The following is a 24,676-nucleotide window of genomic DNA, read 5'->3' on the forward strand; positions in this document are numbered from 1 at the left end:
ATTCTTATTCCAGCTAATGAATGACTCATGAGAAATAAGACTGCTGGGTGGGTTTCCTGGTAATAAAAGACAACCTCAAGAAGATAAAGACTCCACTCCCTGTGATAATCGTTTGGCATTGATGAAGGAACCTGTCTAAGGATGAAGGTGATGCTGATGACAATATGTAAACAGAGGGAAAGAACTTGAACCCTTAATGACTGTTATGGTTTGGATGTGAAGTGTCCCCCAAAAGCTCACGTGTGAGACAATGCAAAAAGGTTTGGAGGAGAAATGATTGGGTTGTAAGAGTCTTAACCTAATCAGTGAATTAATCTCTGATGGGATTAATTAAAGTGGGAGGGTGTGGCTGGGGAAGTGGGAATTGGGGAGTGGTTATGGGGTACATATTTTGTATCTAGCAAGAGAAGAACTATCTCTCTCCATGTCTCCTGATCCCCACGATGTGAGCTACTTCCCGCTGCCACCCTCTCCAGCCATGATGTTCAGCCTCACCTTGAGCTCCAAGGTATGAAGCCAGCCTTCTATGGGCTAAAACCTCTGAAACCATGAGACTTCAAATAAACTTTTCCTCCTCTATAGTTGTTCTGGTCAGATCCTTTCCTCAGAGGAGCAAAAAAGCTGATTAAAACAATGACATAACAAGATACTGTGCCTAGAGTTCTACAAATGAAAGACGCCTGAAGTCATGACTTAAAGGTTTTGTGATACTGAAATTTCCTTACAGTTTATATCATTTTTATACAGAGGGATTTTTTTTATTTCCAGCTAAATGCATTCTAATCAATCAATAAAATGAGAATTTAACAAATTTCCTATTTTATTTATGGAACAGAGGAAGGAGTGGTAAGAAAAAGGAATCTTTAAAAAACAACAAAATACATGGCAAGTTCACTGTCATTCATTCAACCATTTTATTGCACATGTACCATTTTTTCAATCATGTTACAGATGTTAAAAAGCTATAGTCTATAAGACAATAGGTTTCTTAAGACAAAAAGGAGCTTGGTGCTTGACAGATTCAAAATCAAACAGAGGCATATCAATAAGGAATGGTAAATCTGGGGGTATATAGGGAGGCAGACAAAGCACAAATCACCCAGTATTATCATGTTAAAGATTTTGACTATTCATGAAGTGCAATATGATGCCAATAAAGAGACTTGATTGAAGTAACATTTTTAGAAGATCAGAGTTAGCAGCTTTTGGGACAAATAATTTTTAAAAAGGGAAGTATAATGTGGGAAACAAGTTTAAAACCTATGGCTCACCAATACTGTATAAATACACCCATGTAAGATACCCATAGAAGTCAAATTCATCCACTAAAAGCAGATGATGGTGGCTGGAGACTAGAGATAAAGAGTAATGGTGAGATAGTATTTAAGATGTTCATAGTTTCAGTTTTGCAAGATGAAGAAATTCTGAAGATGGATATTGGTGATGGTTGCACATTACTAATTTACTTATTACCTACAGAACTTAAAAATGTTTAAGATGGTAAATGTTACATTAACTGTATGTTCTTATAATCAAAAGAAAACAAAACTTACAACTGTTTTTTTAGCTAATAGATGGTTAGTGGCTTGGTACAGATTAGTACCAGAGAAGATATCTGTTTAAATAAAGAGATAATTCTCAAATTACATAAAGAGAAGTAGACATACTCAAATTGTATTTTGAACATAAGGGTGATAGGTCTTGCTGAAGGACTACACATTAGATATGTGAAGAGAAAGGTATCAGAGATAAATTTCCAAATTAACAACAAAAGCAACTAGGTGAACCTGTTACCACTAACTATAAAGAAAAATACTAAGAAAAATCAATTCAAATTTGAAAATGTTCAGTTCGTGTGGGGAGCCATCCTGACACGTGACTGGGCGACTCCCGGTTTGGGTCTGAGGCGCTCTGGCTGTGTCAGAGCTTTCCCGGCCCTCTCCTGATGAGAGAACCCCACCGTGTGGGGGTGTGACTGACCACTGACCCCAGGGGCCCAATCACTGACCCTGACCTTGGAGTGCGGCCCCTCCTCAACCTTCATTGGATGGAATTCTCCCCTGAATTTCTTGTTCCCCAATAAAAGGCTACTCCCTGGCGTGTTCACTCTCTCTCTCCTGTTAGCCCTGAGTAATCCTTGCTGCCCTGCTGGGCGGTTAGAGATGGGAACCAGAGAGGGGAGCCGTCTGGGACCTGGCAATAGAAATAAGGTAACTGAGTCTGTGTGTTTTATTTCGATCTCTGCTAGCTAACCTTTATGCCAAGAACCTCATTAATGAAACCATTGCACTGGCCGCATGGTGGACGTTCGAAAAACTTATAAAATACCAAAACGAAAGAGAGCAATTATATAAATGGGTACTAAACTCAGAACATGTGTCTGGACTTGCAATGTAAATCTGACAGTATGCAGCACAGAAATGGTATTTGAAGCCTACAGGTGGGTGATATCAACTTAGGAAAGTATGGATAACACAAAAGAGAATCCGGAATCCAGGCTTTGGAGGATCTGATCTCAGGCTGAGTATGCCTTATCTATAATGCTTAAGACCAGAAGCATTTCAGATTTCTGATTCTTTCAGATTTTGGAATATCTGCATAGATTTTATCAGTGAGCATCAAATTGATACTCGAAAACTTGGATTTTGGAGCATTTCAGATTTTCAGATTAGGGAGGCTCAACATTTATTTAAAAGAAAAAACTCAAAATTTACATTCAGAGTAGAAGACAAGGAATTCCAATAGAAGAATGAGAAGGAAAAGCCACATGTACAAAATAAAAACTAGAAGTACAGTAATTCAGAAACTACATGGCTTCAGAAATGGAAAAGCCCTGTTAAAATACAAAACAATGAAAATAATATATATTTCCCTAATGACTATAATGTTCCTAGTACAGTTATAAGCACTGACTCATTTGTTTCCTACCACCCTCCAAGAGTTTCTTTCTTTATCCCTAAATAAAATGGTTAAGGGGAAACAAAGTCACATAGCTAGCAAGCCAGGAAGATTCCAAAACCTAAATTCTTAACTACTACATAATACTCTGTAAGTGTCCACTGTGTTTGGCAACACACAGAATGGTGACATTAGCAAGTACAGCTAAGTGGAATGGTGAAGAGAGAAGTCAGATTAAAGAGGGCTGACAAGTAGATGGGAAGTGAAGAACTAGAGGTAATATGAAAGATAATAGTGGTAACTGGAAGGAGACTGCTCTGTTAAACTTGCTACTAGAAGTAGTAGCACACTCAAATATCTTCTGGGATCAGACAGGTAATTGATACAGTGATAAAAACTTCAATATATTCACAATATGGTAGGTATTCTTATATATTACTGGAATCAGCTAATTAGCCATACTTTATGGATAAGAAAACTCATGGACAGAGAGGTCCATTACTTGGCCAAGGTCATGTAGTTAGCTGAGATTCAACTTGAGGGAAAAACTGGCTCCTGAGTATCCTCTACTAGTAGAAGGGTTAACATGTGTGTATATGATACGGGAGGTGGGGGTGGGGCACTTTGGTGAACTGAAAAGCACACATACCTTAAAGAGTATCTATGCCAGCACTGTACCAACAGAACACTAAAAGATGGAAAGGTTCTGTTTGCTCTATCCAATAAGTAGTTATCAGAGTCACAGAAGTACTGAGCACTTGGATTAGGCTGACGTGATAAAAATTACTGAACTTTACATTTTATTTTTCTTTAAATAGACATATCACTCTGATCTTGCTTCTGCTAATGTATCTCTTTTATCATTTATCACCTTCTTCAATATTTTAGCACCCTTATGCTTATGTCGAGCCCACCCAGAACATCAAAAGTAAACACTTCGTGAGACAGCATACTTTCGGCTCATGGGAAAAAATCAGCCTGTGGCTCATTTCTGTACTGCCCCAATGCTAACAATATGTATGTTAAAAATATTTTTAAAGAACTGCTAAAAACAAACAAATCATACAACAGAGACTATCCCACCAAGCCTAAGACATTTATTTACGTAGCCCTTTACAAAATAAGTTTGGTAATCCCCGCTATTCTTCTATTCTCTAAAAGGGAAATAGTGTTTATGAACTATAACTATGCCCTAAATAGACTTAACAGAAAATACAGATTTAGTGTTGGTTGTTGATAGATCACATCTTTAAAATTAAACAAGGATATGCTTGAACAGATCTCAACTAGGTCCTAGACTGTAATCTCTTGCTAGAGCCAAGATAAGCCCAAATGAATAAAGTGAATGCATTCACCAAAACTACCCAGTTATTGATAGAGATAAAATGGCTAATGTATGTAAACTAAGAATAGATTTGTTTTTGGGCAATCCATAATATGGGGATGCTTTGAAAACAATGATGGTTTTTTAATTCCATACTACTTCTTTTTAAAGAGACAGCTACTTCAGAGTTCATAAGAAAGCAAGAGAAACAAACAATCTGATGTGAAAATAAAATGTCTGGGCTAATCATTATGGCAGACAGGATTCCTTTACTATGACCCCAGTCCTCATGGTAACCCAAAGACCAAATCTTTAAAGCAGTACAAAGAAGATAACGGAGAATGTAAGCATTTAACACTTTTGCAAAAGGGGCATCGGCAGAAATGCTCTCAGGACAGTTTCTCTGTGGCATCAGTAGTACTAAAATGGAATCTGAAAAAAAAATTTTTTTTGCAGAAAATTATATACTCTGGCAATAACAAATTGATGATTGATGTCTCACTATTTTGAACACTTTACTAAAATTGCTAAGAGTGGGTAGTCTATGTCTCATCTCTCACACCATAATCCTTGGTTAAGACAGTAAAGGCACACAGACAAGTCCAAACCTCAAAGTGTCTTTGAACACCACTTAGTGGTTTTTATACAACTATTCTACTGCTGTGAGTGTGGAACATATGCTAGTCAATGTCTGCTTATTCTTCAGTTAAACATAAGCCTTACCCTGTTAGAAATCTACAGCTCAAACTATAGAAAAAAAAAACTTACTCAATATTGTGTTCCTAATCTGAGGAATTTCAACCTCTGAGAAACACCCATTTGCTAGAGTTGTTGTTAGAAGCTTTGCAAAGCCCTTCCACCTACTCAGAAACTCAAGTACATATCACCTCCAGTCTTTAAGAAAGGAAGAAAATCAAACATTTCTGAGGCTACTATTAGCAAAGGTATTAAAATAACATCTTGAATACCTAATAATATTGACACATCAAGTTTTATTACCTGATACCAGATTACTTTAGTAAATAAATGTCATGTTATAATACTCTTTGACAACCCCAATGTGGTTATTCTGCCCCAACAGATTATCGGGTAGCTCCTATAGATTAATATTAAATTCGTGGCATAGAAGTGTCAGTTTTTCATCACTATCACAAAAATACATGACAAGAACAACTTTGAGAAGAAAATGTTTATTTGGGACTTAGTTTTCAGAGGTTCAGGCCATCACCAACCAACTCCACCATTTTGGCCCAAGGTAAAGCAGAACTTCATGGCCTAAGGGCATGGCAAAGGAAACTTGCTCAATTCATGACAGGTAGGAACTAGAGAGCAAGAGAGCATGAGGAGCCAGGGACAAGATTTAATCCCCAAAGGCACACCTTCACTGATTTACTTCCTCCAACTATGCCCCACCTGCCAAAAGTTAACATCCAGTAATCCATTCCAATTATTAATTGATCAAATGACTTAATCCAAATTAGGTTACAGTTCTCATAATCATTTTTCCTCTGAACATTACTGCATTAATACATGAGACTTCTCCCCCCACCCCGGGTGGGGGAAGGGGATACCTCATATACAAACCACAACAAAAGTCTGTTGGCTACTACTTGCAAACTAATCAGGGATTTTCTATTTGAGTTAATTAATAACACCCTCCAGGATAATTCCTAATATCACTCAAAGCCCATTTTGGCCCATCAGTTTCCCTTCTTGGAAACAAATTGAGAATCTAATTTTCTAAGCACAAAAAGGAATTCTAAATTGCTTGCTTCTCATATCAAGCTTCCTGATCTCCAGCTTTACAAGCCCAGAAAGTAGAGAGAATTGTGTACACTACAGTTCAGAGAAAAGCATGGGACTAGATAATACCAACAAAGAACTTTCCTTCAAGAGGCTTATAAAATCAGACAGGCAGTAGTAGTTCACAAAAAAAAGCTACTTTTAGATACAAGGGGGAAAATGTGTTTACAACCTTTCAATCCTCTCTGGTACCTTTACTACTATTAAAAAGATTTCAGAAGCAAGAAAAACAACCATATAATCAGGAAATTTTGCCTGTAACTCTATTTGATTTTGTGGGTTCTTTGTTCATAGTAAAAATCTATTCTCTTGGCTTAATTTTGATACTTTTGATTCCTGGCTTAGAAGTAGAATGCAGACTCTAATCAAAAATTCTTTTCTTAGTATTCATCTGTGATGCAATGCTTGGTGTGTATTCAGAGTACTGAATGCTGCTACACAACTGTTGTCCAATAAAAAGGACCAAATAAATAACCACAAAAATAAACTTTGAGACTTACAAAGGTTAGAATGATCATTTCCCTCTTTCCTTTCCCTTGCTTCTTGTTATCTGATCGTGAATTTCATACAGTGATAAACAACTGGAGTTATCATTTTTTTCAGATGTTAATGCTTGGAGGAGGAAAAAGAGGAATCTGAGAATCAAAGCCAACTGCAAACACATACTATCTATATGAACATGTCTTTACTATTAACCACAATTCCAGTAATTCTTGCCCGGGAATATGAAGTTCCAAACAACCTTGTTTGATTCAGAAACATCTTCAAAATGTCTATCTGAGTAATAGACTAATCACTCCATCCAGGGCAATAACTCATTCACTAAGTTACTCTCCTTATTCTCTTAAGACTCAATTTAAAGCCCCTGCCTATTGTAATAATTCTGCCTTATCCCAATTAGAACTCTACAGTGAAAAGAGATATACTAAACCAAACCCCACTAGCCTCATAAATAAAGTCTCCTTTGCTTTCTACTCTGACCCACTACAAAGATTCTATTGTGATAGAAGAATCTGTCTTACTAAGCTTCTGTGCTTTACAAAGAAGATACTTTGATCATCTTTTTAGGAAGACTAAGGAAAAAGAAATACATTTATATAGAAGATCCCCTAAAAGGGAGAGGGCGAGCATTCCCCACCTGAATTTTCTACAAATAAGGATCCATCACTATAGGCAGATTATTTGGTGTTTTATTTTTCAGTATTAATAAATGTTTTATTTATATTTAAGGAAGCGTATAATGAAAAGAGCCCAAAATAGCTTAGAGGAAAACAGAAACAATGCCAGAGACAATGATGCAATAAGAGAACATTTAAAACAACTATATCACAAGCAAAGGATCTAAACAGACACCTCTCAAAAGAAGACATATGAATAACCAATAGGTAGATGAAAAATGTTCAATATCACTAATTCATCAGGGAAATGCAAATTAAAACAATGAGATATCATCTCACTCTAGTTAGAATACCTATTATCAAAAAGAAAAATTAACAAATGCTGATGAGAATACAGAAAGAGAAACTCCCAGATATTGTCAGTAAGAATCTAAATTAGTACAGCCATAATGGAAAACAGCATTGGAAGTTCCTCAAAAATATCTGAAACAGAACTACCACATGCCACAATAATTCCAATAAAAGGTATACATCCAAAGGAAATGAAATTAGCATGTCAAAAAGATAAAATGTACTTCCACATTCACTGAATACAAGGAACCAATGGAAGAATGGATAAAGAAAATATGGTACATACACATAATGGAATACTATTAAGCTGTTAAATTAACAATGAACAAATGAAATCCCATCATTTGCAATAACACAGATGAACATGGAAGACATGTAAAATAAGCCAGATGCAGAAAAACAAATGTCACATGATCTCACTCATACAGAGAATCCAAAAATGTTTTACTCATAGAGAATAGAATGGTTGCTACCAGGGGTTGAGGGGAAGAAGAGATGATGTAGACAACAGAAATAAGTTCAATAGATCTACTGTACAACAAAGTGACTCTAACTAATCATGATGTTTGTATACTTGAAAATCAGAGTAAATTTAAATGTTCTCACCACAAAAGTCAGCTAATTAGTTTGACTTAGCCACTCTACATTGCACATTTATTTTTTAAAATATCATGTTGTAAAATGGGCCAAGGACCTGAACAGACACTTCTCAGAGGAGGATATACAATCAATCAACAAGTACATGAAAAAATGCTCTCCATCTCTAGCAGTCAGAGAAATGCAAATCAAAACCACCCTAAGATACCATCTCACTCCAGTAAGATTGGTAGCCACTATGAAGTCAAACAACAACAAGTGCTGGCGAGGATGTGGAGAAAAGGGTACACTTGTACATTGCTGGTGGGACTGCAAATTGGTGCAGCCAATTTGGAAAGCAGTTTGGAGATTCCTGGGAAAGCTGGGAATGGAACCACCATTTGACCCTGCTATTGCCCTTCTCGGACTATTCCCTGAAGACCTTAAAAGAGCATGCTACAGGGACACTGCCACATCGATGTTCATAGCAGCACAATTCACAATAGCTAGACTGTGGAACCAACCCAGATGCCCTTCAATAGATGAATGGATAAAAAAAAATGTGGCATCTATACACAATGGAGTACTATGCAGCAATAAAAAATGACAAAATCATAGAATTTGCAGGGAAATGGATGGCACTAGAGCAGATTATGCTTAGTGAAGCTAGCCAAACCCTAAAAAACAAATACCAAATGTCTTCTTTGATATAATGAGAGCAACTATGAACAGAGCAGGGAGGAAGAGTAAGAAGAAAAGATTAACATTAAACAGAGACTTGAGATGGAAGGGAAAGGGAGAGAAAAGGGAAATTGCATGGAAATGAAGGGAGACCCTCATTGCTAAACAAAATTTCATATAAGAGGTTGTGAGGGGAATGGGAAAATAAACAAAGAGAGAAATGAATTACAGTAGATGGGGTAGAGAGAGAAGTTGGGAGGGGAGGGGAGGGGGGATAGTAGGGGATAGGAAAGGTAGCAGAATACAACAATTACTATTAGGGCATTATGTAAAATTGTGGATGTGTAACTGACATGATTCTGCAATCTGCATTTGGGGTAAAATTGGGAGTTCATAACCCACTTCAATCTAATGTATGAAATATAATATGTCAAGAGCTTTGTAATGTTGTGAACAACCAATAAAAAAAAATATCATGTTGTACAACATTAATATATATAATTTTGCTTGTTGTTTAAATAAATTTAAATGATCATACACCATTAATATATATAATTTTGCTTGTTGTTTAAAAAAATTTAAATGATCAAACAGATGTTATTATATCCAAAATATGTAAACAAGACTACAAAAAAATTGAGTGGGGCCTGGCACAGTGGTACATCCCTATAATTCTAGCAACTCAGGAGGTTGAGACAAAAGGATCCCAAGTTCAAGGTCAGCATCAGCAATCTATTGAGATCCTCATCAACTTAGCAAGACTCTGTCTCAAAAAATAAAAAGAACTAGGGATATAGCTAGGTGATAAAAGTACTCCTAGTTCTATCCCCAGTAACGGCAACAAAAATACCTAGATGAAAAATAAATATCAATTAAAACAAATAAAAACCTAAATAAAATGACTGAAACAACTGAAAAAAATCTAGAAAAAGATAACACAGAAAATGCAAAAACAGAAATTATCAAATAATAACTGGGCTTGGGATACAGCTCCATGGTAGAGCACTTATCTAGCATGCATGAAGCCCTGGATTATCCCTGCAACCTCCTGCTCAAAATCAAATAATAGGAACATTTCTAATTTCTAATTCAAAGTCCCTGTACTGCATCTCAGGATTCAGCATATTAAATGAAAATAGATACACAAATATACTTAATTGTGAAAGTTCAGGAAAACAAAAACTTAAAAAAAAAATTTTATATGCTTTCAGTTATACACAGAGATCAAGAATCTGAATGGTAATAGTTTTCAATGACACTAAAGTTAGAAGACAAAGTAATATTTTCAAACTCTGGGGTTTTTAAAAGGAATTACAGCCTAAAATTCCATACTCATGGGGCTGGGGTTGTGGCTTAGCGGTATAGCGCTCGCCTAGCTCGTATGAGGCGGCCCTGGAACCACATAAAAATAAATTAAAAAAATAAAGGTACAATACCTTTGTGTCCAACTACAACTAAAAATAAATAATTAAAAAATTCCATACTCAGCCAAAGAATCACTGCTAGTTTTCCCCCATATCACATCTATTCTTTTCCTCTTTCAGTAACAGAGCCCCTCCAAGTAAAGCTAAACACACAACAACCTAACTAAATAAGAGCTGTCCTCAATGTCTATGGAGAATTAGTATGAGAACCCCACAGATACCAAAATCCAAAGATGCTCAAGTTCCTTAAAAAAATTTCCTTGGTATTTCCACAAAGCCTACGCACATCCTGCTATCTATCTTAAATCATATAAATACTACCTATATAGTTGTTATATTGTGTTATTTGGGGAAGGACAAGGAAAAAAAAGCCTGTACATGTTATATAGACACAATTATTTTCAATCTGTGCATTTGGGTGAATCCACAGATGCAGAACCCACTGATATGAAGGGCCAACTGTACTACATCTTCCTGCTTCCCTTGTCACTCTTTATACTATATGGCTACTGGACAAACTTTTGGCCAATGAGATATCAGCAAAAATCACATGAGCAGCTTTTAGTTCATGCCTTTAGAACAAATCTACATGCCCTCCAGTTCCACTTTTTCTTTTTCCCTCACTTGAATACGACATCTTTGAACATATAAACAACCCCAAAGCAGTTTTTAAAATATTTTTTAGTTGTAGTTGACACAATACCTTTATTTTATTTTATTTGTTTGTTTATTTATTTATTTATGGTGCTAAGGATGGAACCCAGGGCCTCACAGATGGATGCTAGGCAAGTGCTCTACTGCTGAGCCACAACCCCACCCCACCCTTCAGCAATTCTTAAGGTAATGTGCACATTACCTTAAGTCTTGTTAAAGTGCATAATCTGGTTCAATAGATCTGACTGGGACTAAATTCTGCATTTCTAACAAGTTTCCAAGTGATACTGTTGTATTTCTGAGAATCAAACTTTGAATACCAAGGCCCAGGAATAGAGAATGGCACCTGGGTCCCTGATAACTCCAGGAACAAATCCAGTCTAACTACCCTTAATTGCTCATCAGCTTAAGTCATAAAAGAAAGAAATGCCTTCATTGTTTCAGTCACACATATACACAAACACACAATACAGCTTTTAAAACAGATTTTGTAAAATACATAGGATAACTATCCTTTCATAAAACTTTTCCAAATATCCCCAATTTTCTCTCTTGCTTCTTTTCCCCTTTTTGTCACTGTTGATATAAACCATATGAACATAATGTATGAATCTGTGAATCTAACTAATATAAAGTTGTAAACTAACACAAAGTTAAATAGCAACATTTCCTGGACAGACAATATACCATCCAGTTACTTCCTCTCAGAAATCTACTCAAGAAAGAGCCCTAGAAAAATAAGAGTAAACCCAAGAAAATTATGAGGATTCAGAAATTGAACTCCAACACAGAAAAAATCGTGTGAATACTCAGGATATTATGAAGATCTCAGACAATTCATGAGGATGGGGGAGAAAACTGTACATATTGCTAAGGGGCAAAGTGTACACCAAAACCAAATTCTTTATATTCTATTTCTGGAAACCAACAGATGACTCTAAAAGTTAAAAACAAAAGAAACAGGAGGAGGGGCTGGGGTCGTGGCTCAGCAGTAGAGCACTTGCCTAGCACATGAAAGGCACTGGGTTCCATCCTCAGCACCACATAAAAATAAATAAATTAAATAAAGGTATTGTATTCAACTACAACTGAAACAAATATTTGAGAGAGAGAGAGAGAGAGAGAGAGAGAGAAACTGGAGAAATGATATCATGTTATGCTGAAATTGTGAAGAAAAACACATTCAAAACTTGAAAGTTCTTGCCTCTTATTCAAAGATGAAGGCCAAAGGTGCTGTTGTTGTTGTTTTTTTTTATTTTGGCGGGGCAATACTGGGGATTGACTCCTCAGGCACCCACAGCCCTTTTTTATTTTTTAAGACATGCTCTCACTAAATGCCCAGACTGGTCTCCATCTTGCGATCCTCTTGCCTCAGCCTCCCAAGTAGCAAGGTTTACTTGTGCACCATCACACCCAGCTGTTGTAAACTTTATCATATAATATTACTTTTTAAATTTGAGCATAATTTATTTCTATTTTTAAAAATTTGGGGCAGTTTACTTCATTGTTGCTATTCCAATTCACTCATATGGCTCCTAATTTTGGAATTCTATTAAGACACCAGCACAACTACAACCTTTTCTCTATGTGGGTGTGCTACATAAATGAACAAATTATTTTAATCATCTTTCAGGACTTAGCATTGTAGTTTCAAGATTTCTTTTGTTTTGCCATGCATTGTAAAGAATTTGGATATATAGTAATTATGGTGATGTGTGAAATGAATCTTGGCCTCTTACACAATATGCAAAAATCAATCCCAAATGAGTGCTAATTCTAAATGTGAGAAAACAACTTTGATGTAGACAATAGTTTTTTAAACAGGACACAAAAAAACTGCTGCTTATAGAAAAGTAATAAATTAGACTGTATTAAAACTAAGAACCTCTGCTCACCAAGATACTGTTACAAGGGTAAAAATACAACCCATAGAATGATAGAAAATATTTGCAGTACAGAAAAGAGTGTGTATATATTCAACAAAGAACAGGAATTCTTATATATCAATAAGAAAAAAGTAGACAACTTGTAGAAAATTAGGCAAAACACTTGCACAGGTATTTCACAAAAGACATGGAAATGGTCATTAATTATACAAAGGGGTGCTTGGTATTCATTAGTTATCAGTGAAAGAAAACTTAAACCACATTGAGGTAGTACTCCATACTACCAGAATGATTTAAATTATAGACAGGTGATACCGAACTCTCCTACAGGTAGTCACTTTTGAACTATTTACTGTTTTGAAACCTGAGACCTGAACCTGTTGCCAGTGCCTCCATCTCATTATTTCCAAACCTTTTATCAAGTCAGGTTTCCAAGAGAAGGCTAAGGCTCAGGTTTTAATGAGATTATGACAATCCAAGTAGCAATGGGTCAAATGTTTATAAGATTAAATACAGAGGCACACAAGGCTACTTCTAGTGCTATTTCAGTTATGATATAGGTTTAAATGAATATTTGAGAGCTTATTTAAGGTACTGAGTCACCATTTATAAAACAACTCGTTTAAAATTTTTAATTATTTAATAAACTATCATATACAGCCATGAGATTATTATGTAATCATTAAAAATCACACTTTCAAAAAAATATTCAAAAATGTTCAAATCTAATGAAAAACTGTAGGATGTATAAAGAACTATATACTTTTCACTTATGCTAAATTAACATTTGACTACATCATTTTATATATACATAAAATTTTTTTCAGAAACATTTAAAAGCACCATGCTACTTCAATCCTAATATTTCAGCATACATCAACATTTTCCTACATAAGCAAATATCATTTACATACCCCTCAAAAACAGCATTCTTATAAATTCAATTAATGTGTAACTCAAGCAAAAATTACCCCAAGTGTTCCAAACATGTCTTTTATGTTGGTTTTTGTTAAAGTCAGGACCCATGCACTGAATTTGGTTGAATCTCCTTAGCCTTATGTATTTTTAAAAAATTAAACCCATCACTGCCACCACCATAAAGCTTCTCATGATATTTTCTTAAAGAGACTAACCAATTGATCTTACAGAACATAGGCAATCTTGTGGAACAGCACACGTTACTGATTTGTCTCATTATTCCTTCATGGTTAGATTGAAGGTAAACAATTTATCAAGAATACTACACCAGTATAGGGCACAGTGGTACACTACTGTAATCCCAGTGACTTTGGAGGCTGAGGCTGGAGGATCTCAGGTTCAAGGCCAGCCTAGGCAGCTTAGTGAGACCCTGTATGAAAATAAAATAAAAGGGGCTTGGAATGTAGTTCAGTGGTAGAGAATCCAGAGTTTAATGGCCAGTACCACTTAAATAAAAATAGCTAAAACTAGTGATTTTATTTTTTTCCTACTGAATCACATCAAAAGGCAAAAATGATGGAGTAACCCACTAATTGTGTGCCTGAGATTGGTTACTTTAAGCTGGTGACTGCCATTATCTCTCCAGTATAAAGGTACATTTTCTCGCTTATAATTAGTAAATAATTCATGAGGTAATACTTTTATTTCTCAAACTTTTCACCAGTGGCTTTATTATCTACTGATGATTCTTGCCTGTATCAGTTATTAAACTGGGAATTACAAACTGTTCTCTGATTCTCATTTCTTCTATATTTATCAACTAACATTCTTCTGTAAAGAATTCCCCCTTGGCCCTTTTACTATTAATATGCATTCATAGACTATTTAAATGACATAATAATACAACCTTTTTTGATACTCAAATTGTCCCAAATATGGCCAATAAAAACCTCTTCAAGTGAAATAACATCTGTGAAGAAGTCACTAGAGTATAAGCAAAATATAAAGCCTAAATAATTCATTGGACATAACAATATAAGACGGTTCAGTAAGACTACCCCACACAGCTTCCTACTCTTTCAAGTCTTACCCTTTCTCTCAGTTAATGACACTGCCACTGTCCACTCATCCCACCCTAGTCCCTGCCCCAGTACTAGGGATTGACAATAGGGCGCTATACCACTGAGTTACATTTCTAGTCCCTTTTGAGACAGGGCCACTCTCCATTGCTGAGGCAGGCTTCAAATTTGTGACCATCTTGCCTCAACTTCCCCAGTTGCTGGGATTATAGGCAATCACCACAGTACCCATCTTGACTCAGTTATTCAAGACAGAAATCTGGGATTAATTTTTAACACCACCCTAGTCCTCACTACTAGTTGCAGAAAGGTAGAGTCATCAGAGAATCGGGAAACTATTATTTTCTACCTCAAACTCTTATATTCTGTCTATACATCTTTCACGTACATTAAAACTTTAACATATTGTTTAAAATATATAAAGCAAGCCTGTGGTTCATCAACTTTGAAAGGCAAAACAACTATCTCCATAACCGGCGTAAGTTCTTGTACTCTTTCTAGATTTATAGCCCATTCAAGCCAATGTTCTCTAACATATAATTGTTCCTTATGTTTTATTATAAAATCTCAGAACGGGTAGGACCATACAAGTCATCTAGTTCCAACATCCATCCAATACTTGAATTTCTTCTATAACAACATAAATTTGTCAATTTAGATATGCCGAAACCATTTATAGAAAGAGCAAAATCTCTGCTTTCCATTCCACGTTTGGACAACTTTGTTACAAAGTTCCTCCTTATGTTATCCTGCCAAAGTGTGCTCTCTTTTGCTTCCAGTCATTAGTCGGGTCTGTGTCTTGGGTCACAAAACAGTTTTTTCCTCTTCCACTTAATAGCAAATACTTGAAATAGTACCCATATAGAAGAACATGCTTATGTTCCTTGATTTAAACCTCAGAAGACTAAAGATAAAAACCTTAAAAAGTACTTATTTCCATTTAGAAGTTAATTATGAACATATCTAACTATTCATTTATGGTTATAGTTTGGATCTAGAATGTCCTCTAAAGAGTCATGTCCCTCAAAGATTCAGGTTTGATCCCCAAAGCATCAAATTTCAGAGGTAGGGCTTTTGGAAGTGATTATATCATGAGGACTCTGACCTCAATGATTAATCCATTGAAGCTAAATGAACAACTAGGAGGTGGCGGAAACTACAGGGAGACAAGACAGAGAAAGTAGGTCACTGGGGCATGTCCCTGGAGACTATATCTAGTCCCTAACATCTTCTTGCTCTCCTTCCTGGCTACCCTGAGTTGAGCAGCTTTCCTCCACCATACTCTTCCACTATGATGTTCTGCTTCACATCAGTCCCAGAGCAAGGGAGCCACTCAAGCATGGACCTAAACCTCTGAAACTGTGAGCCAAAATAGACTAGACTTTTCTTTCATTTATGTCGGGTATTTGGTCCAGTGAAGAAAACTACCATACTCATGAATACACCTAAATTTTTATGGAAGTAAATTAAATTTTCAGCTTTAAAACAAAATATTGTAGGACTTCTACCATAACATCCTATTTCAAGACAGGGAAAGAAGCAGCAATGGCTCACCGGGATGAGATTTTAAAAAATAAAAATAATAAAATCACCTATATGAGTACAGTTTTCTATACTTCAAATTCCATTTCATTAATTCCCAAGGAGAAAAGCCCAAACCTTCTTAATTTATATACTATGGTACCTTCCCCTGAAGCATTTTGTTTGCCTTTCTCCAAATCTGTTCTAGTTCTTATTTTCATATAATGTAATAATATTTGTCAAAAGTAAAAAAGTACTATGATTTTTGTACGTTTGTAAGGATTCCATTTTCTAAAGTTTCAACCAATATCAAATAAGCAAGTTTACTGACTCAGACTTAAAAACCTCACTAAGTTAGAGTAATAATATCAAGTCTCAATATTTGAAATGTACCATCTGGCTATTTGTAATCAGCAAATATTTACAGTACTAACTACTCACCTTGTACTAGCAAATATATGCAAGTCTCCCAAAGCATAAGTTTTTATAACAAAATGTGGATATAACATCACCAATTAATTAGAAAAAAATGAACGCATGAAAGCATTATTATTACAATGCTGAGTGGAATCAGCATAACCTAAATAGGAAAAATAATAGTTGCATGTAGAAAATAGGCACATGTTGCTGCATTATTTGACTGTATGAGTGTTCTAGAACAGAAATGTTTTGTTTACTCAAGCATTCTTTTATTCTTTTGTTTACTGCTGGCAGTTGTGAATAGTTGTGCAAGCAAAACTTCATGGTCAAGAACAAAAATTCTACAGAGGCTCAGGACCTTTAGAATGTATGAACAAAAGGGTAAAGACAGAAATATTTTGGTTTGTTTTTGTTAATTTTGGTCAACAGATTAACTATTTTAGATACAGCTATAAAAATACCTATAATATTACAAGTCCTACAAAAACTCTCCTGTCCCTTTTTCTCAACTAAATTGCTGTTTCTGTAAGAGATTTATCAGTAAATTTTCTGAAAATACACTCATGAAATTATAGCAGAAAAAAAAACATAGGCTGTCATTGCAAACAAAAATATTTATGAATGTTTATCATCTGCTAATAAATAAATTGTGCTTGAAAAAATATAAATCAGAGAACTGGTACTGAAGAAATAGTTATCACAAATGTCTGAATAAGCAAGATTAATTTAATAAGTCTATGTAACTTACATGGTTTTATGAGAGCTTGAAAACTTGTTTTACATGTATTATCTTGTGATATTAAATCAAAAGAACTGTGGTATAATTCATTTTACAGATTAGAAATCTGATGTTCTCAGATTAAATGAATTGCTCAAACTCATAAAAGGTGGAACATCATATGTGTCAATCCTAAATCTAATAATATTAATTGAGTAAAAGTTAATAAGAACCAGATGCAATGGTGCACACCTGTAATCCCAGTGATGGGCTGAGGCAAGAGGATCACAAGTTTTAAGGCTAGCCTCAGCAATTTAGCGAGGCTCTGAGCAACTCAGAGCCCTTGGGTTCAATCTTAGGTACCAAGGGAAAAAAAAAAAAAAAGGTTAGTAAGAGCTTTTACCTAACAGAGAAAATTAAAACATTCTCTTTTAAAAATCAAAAGACAAAAATATCTCCAATACTGTCAGTAAAAAATCTAAGTAATTTTTAAAACCATTAAAAAGTTACTGCCAATGCAATAACACTAGCTTTTCTAGAGTTGGAGTACTAGAAGGGAATCAACAATAAAACTATTAATATTGATGATAATATGTATACCAACCTAGAAAATCCAGGACAGTGACCTTATAAAAGAAATAAAGATTTTAAACTAAGTAGACAGCAGAAAACTTACGAATATTGATTATGGTGAGTTAACAGGATTTATTAAATTATCTCTACTTGTAGGAATATTTTTAAAGTTCCATATAAACAGTTAAATGCAAATATATAGTTATCAGATTTAAAATGAAATATAGAATGCCCAGATAAACCTGCAATTCAGATTAAAACAAAAATTTTTTGTTATGTCCCAAATAATGCAGGAGACTTACTGAAGTGTAAACCTGTGAAGAAAACTACTGAAATAAATAAAATATCTTGTAATAAACAATACGCAGGGCCAACATGAAGAACACTACAAGGTCTTTATCAATATTCTTAAAAACCGAACAAACTGAAAAACAATCATGAGTAGGGAAAGTAATTAGACTTAACACAATTTAATCAAATCTCAAAATATTTTTTATAACTTGAGTTGTTGATTTTAAAGTTTATATGAAATAAGTGGACAAGAAAACCTATTTTTTAAAAAAAAAGACTAATTTAGAGGAATTGGTCTTACCAGACATTATAAATCTATAAGACTTACAACATGAGAATAACACAAGAACATCAATAGATCAAAGTCCAGAATAAACACCAAGTATATATGAATACTAAGAGTGACTTTAAAAAGTGAAATTTCAAATCAATTGTGAAAGTTATTCAATAACATTTAAATGATTTGAAAAGCTAAAATCAGAAAACCACCTAATATATCAAATAAATTTAAGACTAAATAAAAATTAAATTGCAAATATTTTTGAAACCTATAAAAATGTTAGAAGGAAATGTAAATAAAAGGCATACAATAAGGAAAAGCAAAAAGCAGTAAAAGAATGATAGATTTCATTTAAATATACATTTGAATATATAAAAATAGACATACAAAACTAGAAATACAAAAATAAAGAGTTAATATAACAAACCACTTCACAAAAATTAATTTTTAAGATTATTACAGGGCAAAATGATTGGACAATTCACTAAAGAAATTAAATAACAAAATTATAAATTAAAAAGTAATGAAGGAAATATAAATAAAACCCTAATTGTTATCAAATTTGCAAAGATTAAAGAAAACAATTAAAAAAAAGCTGATCATGGAAGAGGCAAACATTATTCCTGTTCATTACAAATAAATTCAAACTTTCTGGACTTTTGCATTTAAAAACGGATGCCATAAATTCACTTCTAAGAATTTTTCATAGGGCTAAAATAATTATTGCCTGCAAAGATATAGAAACAAAAAATGGAACTGTGGCAAATATTAAAAAAAAAAAAAAAAGTTCAAAAGGGCCAAGTGTGGTGGTACAGACCTATAATCCCAGCTTCTCAGAAGGCTGAGACAAGGATTCAAGGCCAGTCTAGGCAACACTGGTAACCCTGACTTGAGATAAAACTGATATTTTTAAAAGGGCAGGGATGTAGCTCAGTAATAGAGAACTTGCCTAGCATGCACAAGGCAATGGGTTCAACCTCCAGTGGTGGGGGGGGGGGGGGGGAGTGATCTTAAACACAGTAAATACAAACATTAAAATTTAACAGCAACAGTTTTTCAGGCTGGAACCATGAAACATTCAAAAAAAAGCAGAGCTGAAGATAAAGCACCTGAGAAAGAAGTTTGCCCAAGAGATGCCTGGAAGGCAAGGAGAAAGCTTATCTATGAAAAAAAGCCAGTGCCTCGACAGAGTAATTTTTCCTGTTCAGGATAGGATAAGCCTCCTGAGAAAATAGTCTGAAATAATTAGTGAAGAAATAAAAGACAGTCAAAGAATAGGTTTTAAAAGCAGAGCCCCTGATAGGTCCAACCCACACAAGTGCGGGAGCTGAACAATTAGAAAATGACTCTGGTGGATTTATTTAAGGAGGTACATCAAAGGCAGGGTAAGGTTTCAGGGGTAGAGTCTTGCTTCATGATGTCTTGCAGTCAAAAGGTTGATTTACATCTTGGCAGGATACACCCAATCTCCAGAGCTGTGCAGGACCTTTTTGAGCAGAGCTGAGGCGGAGTTCACACGTAATGGGTGCTCTTAATAGCAGGACTGCCACTACAGTTTCCAAATACCAGATTTACCCCCTCAGTGGATCCAATGCTGAAAAGGTCCTTACGCATAGTCCATGGATGGCTCTCGACAAATGAACCAAACGGAGATTCAAATGGCTATGATGGCAAGAAAAGCTAACAACTTCTATGTACCTGCAGAACCCAAATGCGCATTTGTCATTAGGATCAGAGGCATCAGTGGTGTGAGCCCAAAGGTTCATAAGGTATTATAACTTCTACATCTTCACCAGATCTTCAATAGCACCTTCTTAAGTTCAACAAGGTTTCAATTAACATGCTGATTATGGAACCATATATTGCATGGGAGTACCCAAACCTGAAGTCAGTGAATGAACTAATGTACAAGCATGGATATGGCAAAATCAATAAGAAACTAATTGCCTTGAAAGATAATATTTTGATTATTCAATCTCTTGGCAAATATGGTATCATCTGCATGGAAGATCTGATTCATGAGATCTATACTGTTGGAAAATGCTTCAAAGAAGCAAATAACATCCTGTGGCCCTTCAGATTCTCTAAGAGGTGGAATGAAGAAAAAACCACCCATTTTGTAAAGGTGGAGATGCTGGCAACAGGGAAGACCAGATCAACAGGCTTATTAGAAGGATGAACTAAGGCATCTATCATGGTATTTTTGTAATCTGGTCAGTTAATAAAACAGTACTTGTTCTTAATGTTAAAAAAAAAAAAACAAGATTAGGAAGAAAGTTAACGATGACACGGAATATATACATAATCTATTACTGAAGGAATGAAGCCGGTTTCAAAACAATAAAAAAAAAAACCTGTGGAAAACAATTTGGTAATTACTCAAAAAAAACGTTAAACACAGAGTTATCATATTGTTCAGCAATTCCACTCCTAAATATATTGAATAACTAGGAACTATAAGCAGGGACTCAGATTCTTCTATACCAATGTTCACAGCAGCCTCATTCCCAAAAACCAAAAAGTAGAAACAATCCAAATATTCATCAATTAATACTGAATGAATACACAAAACAAAACATGATACATACTGCAACATGGACAAAACAGGATAAATACTACAACACAAGTGAGCCTTGAAAACATTGTGTCAAGTAAAAGAAGTTAGCCACAAAAGACCACATACTGTTTGATTTACATGAAATGTCTGAAAGAGTAAAATCCAGAAACAGAAAGTAGCTTAATGGTTGTCTAGGCCTGGGATTGGAGGAAATGGGGAGTGACTGCTAATGCTTTCAAGATTTCTTTTAGAACAAAAATACTATAAAATTAGTCTGTAATAATAAATACAAAACCCTATGAATATACTAAAAGCACTAAATGGTAAACTTTAGGTAAATTATATCACATATGAATTATATCTCAATGAAGTTATAATAGAAACTTTAAGAATTCTAAAATTATAAATTCTTGGGAGATATTATTAACATTTTCTTCATGAAAATGTTGTGATTTAATTTCCCTGCTTTGTATACTGCAACTAAATCAAAACTACTCTTAAACAAGTCATAGTAATATCTTACATTCCAAAATGTCAAGAATAATTATAGTACAGAATTTCAATACAGAGAAATATAATTGTATTACATTCTAATGTGAAAATCAGCAACATACGTAAATTCAGTGAGTCCTGTTACAGAAATGTAGCAAAGACACTGCATGATCAAAAAATTATTTCAGGAGCCAGGTACAGTGGCACACATCTATAACTCTAGTCACTAGGAGGGCTAAGGCAGGAGGATCACAAGTTTCAGGCCTGCCTTATCAACTCAGTGAATCCCTGTCTTAAAATTAAAAAAAAAAATCTGGGGATGTAGCTCAGTGATAAAGTGCCCCTGGGTACAATCACCAGTTAAAAAATAAATAAATTTAAAAAGTGGTTCACAAAGTATTTTTGATTACATTAAAAATTTCAAATACTTGAGACCATCAGGCTGAATTGCTTTTTAGAATTGAATGGTCCCAATCAACAAAACAAAACAAAATAAAAAAGCAAAACAACAACAGAAAAGAAAAGAAAAAATTCTGAAAAGAAATAGATGAAATATAAGTGGTATGTGGTGTAAGCTGGGGCTGGGGCTCAGTAGTAAAGTACTTGCCAAGCACATGTGAGGTGCTAAGCTCAATCCTCAGCACAACATAAAAATAAACAAACAAACTGGGGCTGGGGTTGTGGCTCAGTGGTAAGAGGGATCGTCTAGCACATGTGAGGCCCTGGGTTCGATCCTCAGCACCACATAAAAATAAATAAATAAATAAAAGCATTGTGTCCAACTACAATTAAAAAAAATAAATATTAAAGATAAATAAAGCAAAGGTGTTGTGTCCATCTACAACTAAAAATAAATTTTAAAAATATGTGCTCTTCAACATATTTTCTTGTTTTTCGCTTTCACATTTCTGAACCCAGCTCATGTAACAGTTTAAATGGGATCTGCAGGGGTAAATTAGTCTTGGTTAACACAGGACAATAGTGACTTTCAACTCCAGGATATCTGGTTTAAATTCTCACGCTGAGCTGGGCTTATATATTAAAACAGATTTTCAGATAAAATATCTGTATACTTCCTTCAGCTTTCTAACTATAAGGAGGTTGCTTCCAACTTCTGAGCAGGAATTATGTCTATGATGAAAGAATTCTGTTTAGCAGGACTTTTAAAGTTTTTTTTAAAGTTTCTTTGAAATTAAGAAAATACATCAGAGCTGTCTCACCTGCCTGTACCTCCTGTGAAAGATTACCTCTGCTGAACATAAGTCAAGCAATTCCACTAGTAGCAGAAGGCTTCCCTGTTCTACAGAGGTAAGCCCAGAGGTGAGTTCAACTGAGAAGGGAGTCAAGGAACAAAGCCAATATCAGTATGAAACAGAAAAGACAAGCTAAAATGGGAAAGAAAGGAAAATATCAGGAGTAGGTCAGCACTGGGCAGAAAATGAGAATGACTAAAGCTAAGCAACAAAAATGAAGAGAAAGATGATTTGAGCAAGAAGAAGAGCACTAAGAGTATGCATTAAGGAAAAGTAGATTAAGGTAGAATAACTCAAAAAGTATCCAATCATTTATAATTGTAACAATATTAAGTTGGACTAGAGAAATTTGATGAAAAACTGAAAATAGTAAGGCACAGAATAATATTCAAATATTTCTCCGTATGTGTGCATTATCTGCTCAAAAAGAATAAAGCATTAAATTTTAAAGTCTACCATTGCACATACATTCTTTGATATGCATACACACAAGGAGATGCTGGCAACAGTTAGCCCTAAAGAGCAGAACTAAATCTGAAGTAGAGGGAGACTTCAATCTTCCTTGGTATCCTTATATACTTTCTGAATTTATCATAAAAATACATTAATTATATAATATAATCTAATTTTCTAATAAAAATATAATTGCTTTAAAGTATATAACTTTGACCTTGAAATTCCATTTCAAAGACCTTGCTATAGTAGAGAACTATGTCAGGCATATTTACTGACATACCCTGTTAACTATAATGGCTAAAATTTGGAGATTTAAATGTCTATCACTAAAGAACTGCTTGACTAAATAGATATTGTATGCATATCATATGATACTTTATAATAAAAATGACTTAGAACTATATTTACTATGGAAAATGCATAATAATTTTGATAAAATAATAAGGTCCCAGATTTTTCGATAGCCTACACATATTTTCAGAATTATCTGGTGAGACAATAAGGGAAAAATTAATTATCTCCTATCAGAGTTAAGGATTTTCAATTCTATACACATTTCTGGACTGTTTGAATTTTTTATAACGGACATGTATTATTTTTATTATCAGAAAAAATAAGTCTATTTTTGTTTTTTAATGAGATCTTAAATAACAAGCAACAAAAAAATACATAAATAAATGGCATCTACAGGTTTAGTTTTAGCAACACAGCCAACATAGTCAAAGATGAAAGTGAAGGTTTTTATTGCTTGGCTCTGAATTATAAGCCTAACCATGAAAGTACCAAAATATTTTAGATAAAACCTACAAAGCAAGTTATAATTTAAGCTTTGGTGTCCAAATATCTTTAGCTGAATTTTCATCTTTTAAAAAATATTTTAATTAACTCAAACACTTTATTATCTCCCTGAGTGGCACATGGCCCTGCCTGTCATTCCTCCTAGAAACACTCTCTCCCTGGCTATTATGATTCTGGGAAAGTATTGGTATTTCTCTAGGTTGCCATGTACAGTCAATAAATTGCACACCATTCAATTCCTGTTACCCAATGGAGCAACGAGGGGGTTCTTCCTATTTCTCTAGACTTAACTTCTTGGCCTCCTGAGTAGATATTTCTTTCTGTATACTCCATCCTAGGCCCTTGTCTCACTCTACAAACACTCTCTAGGCATTTTCATTACTATTCAAAGCTCCTACTTCAAATACTGAGGAATTACAAAGTCTACCTCTATCCAGACCCCTCTAATACAAGCACTAAATTCATGTGTTTGCCTAATAGGTACCTAAAATGTGATGCCCACCATCACTTACACACACAGGCACACACAATAACAATAACAATAACAATAAACTCCATTCATCATCTTCCCCCTCAAACTTATTCCTCTTCCTGTTTTGGATATC

General features: G+C 34.7%; 1 protein-coding gene and 1 pseudogene across 6 annotated transcripts in view; one reads left to right on the top strand and one right to left on the bottom strand.

Moving 5' to 3' along the window:
• CDK8 (cyclin dependent kinase 8) overlaps positions 1–24,676 on the bottom strand; it is a 106,980-nt gene that overhangs the window by 71,318 nt on the left and 10,986 nt on the right. The window lies entirely within an intron of this gene.
• Positions 3,180–20,699, top strand: LOC308652112 (large ribosomal subunit protein uL30-like; annotated as a pseudogene). Its single transcript has 3 exons — positions 3,180–3,273; positions 19,608–19,692; positions 20,132–20,699. The product of its transcript is annotated as a large ribosomal subunit protein uL30-like (transcript).

This window comes from Spermophilus citellus, assembly GCF_964194105.1.
Source record: "Spermophilus citellus genome assembly, chromosome: 1".
Classification (NCBI taxonomy): Eukaryota; Metazoa; Chordata; class Mammalia; order Rodentia; family Sciuridae; genus Spermophilus; species Spermophilus citellus.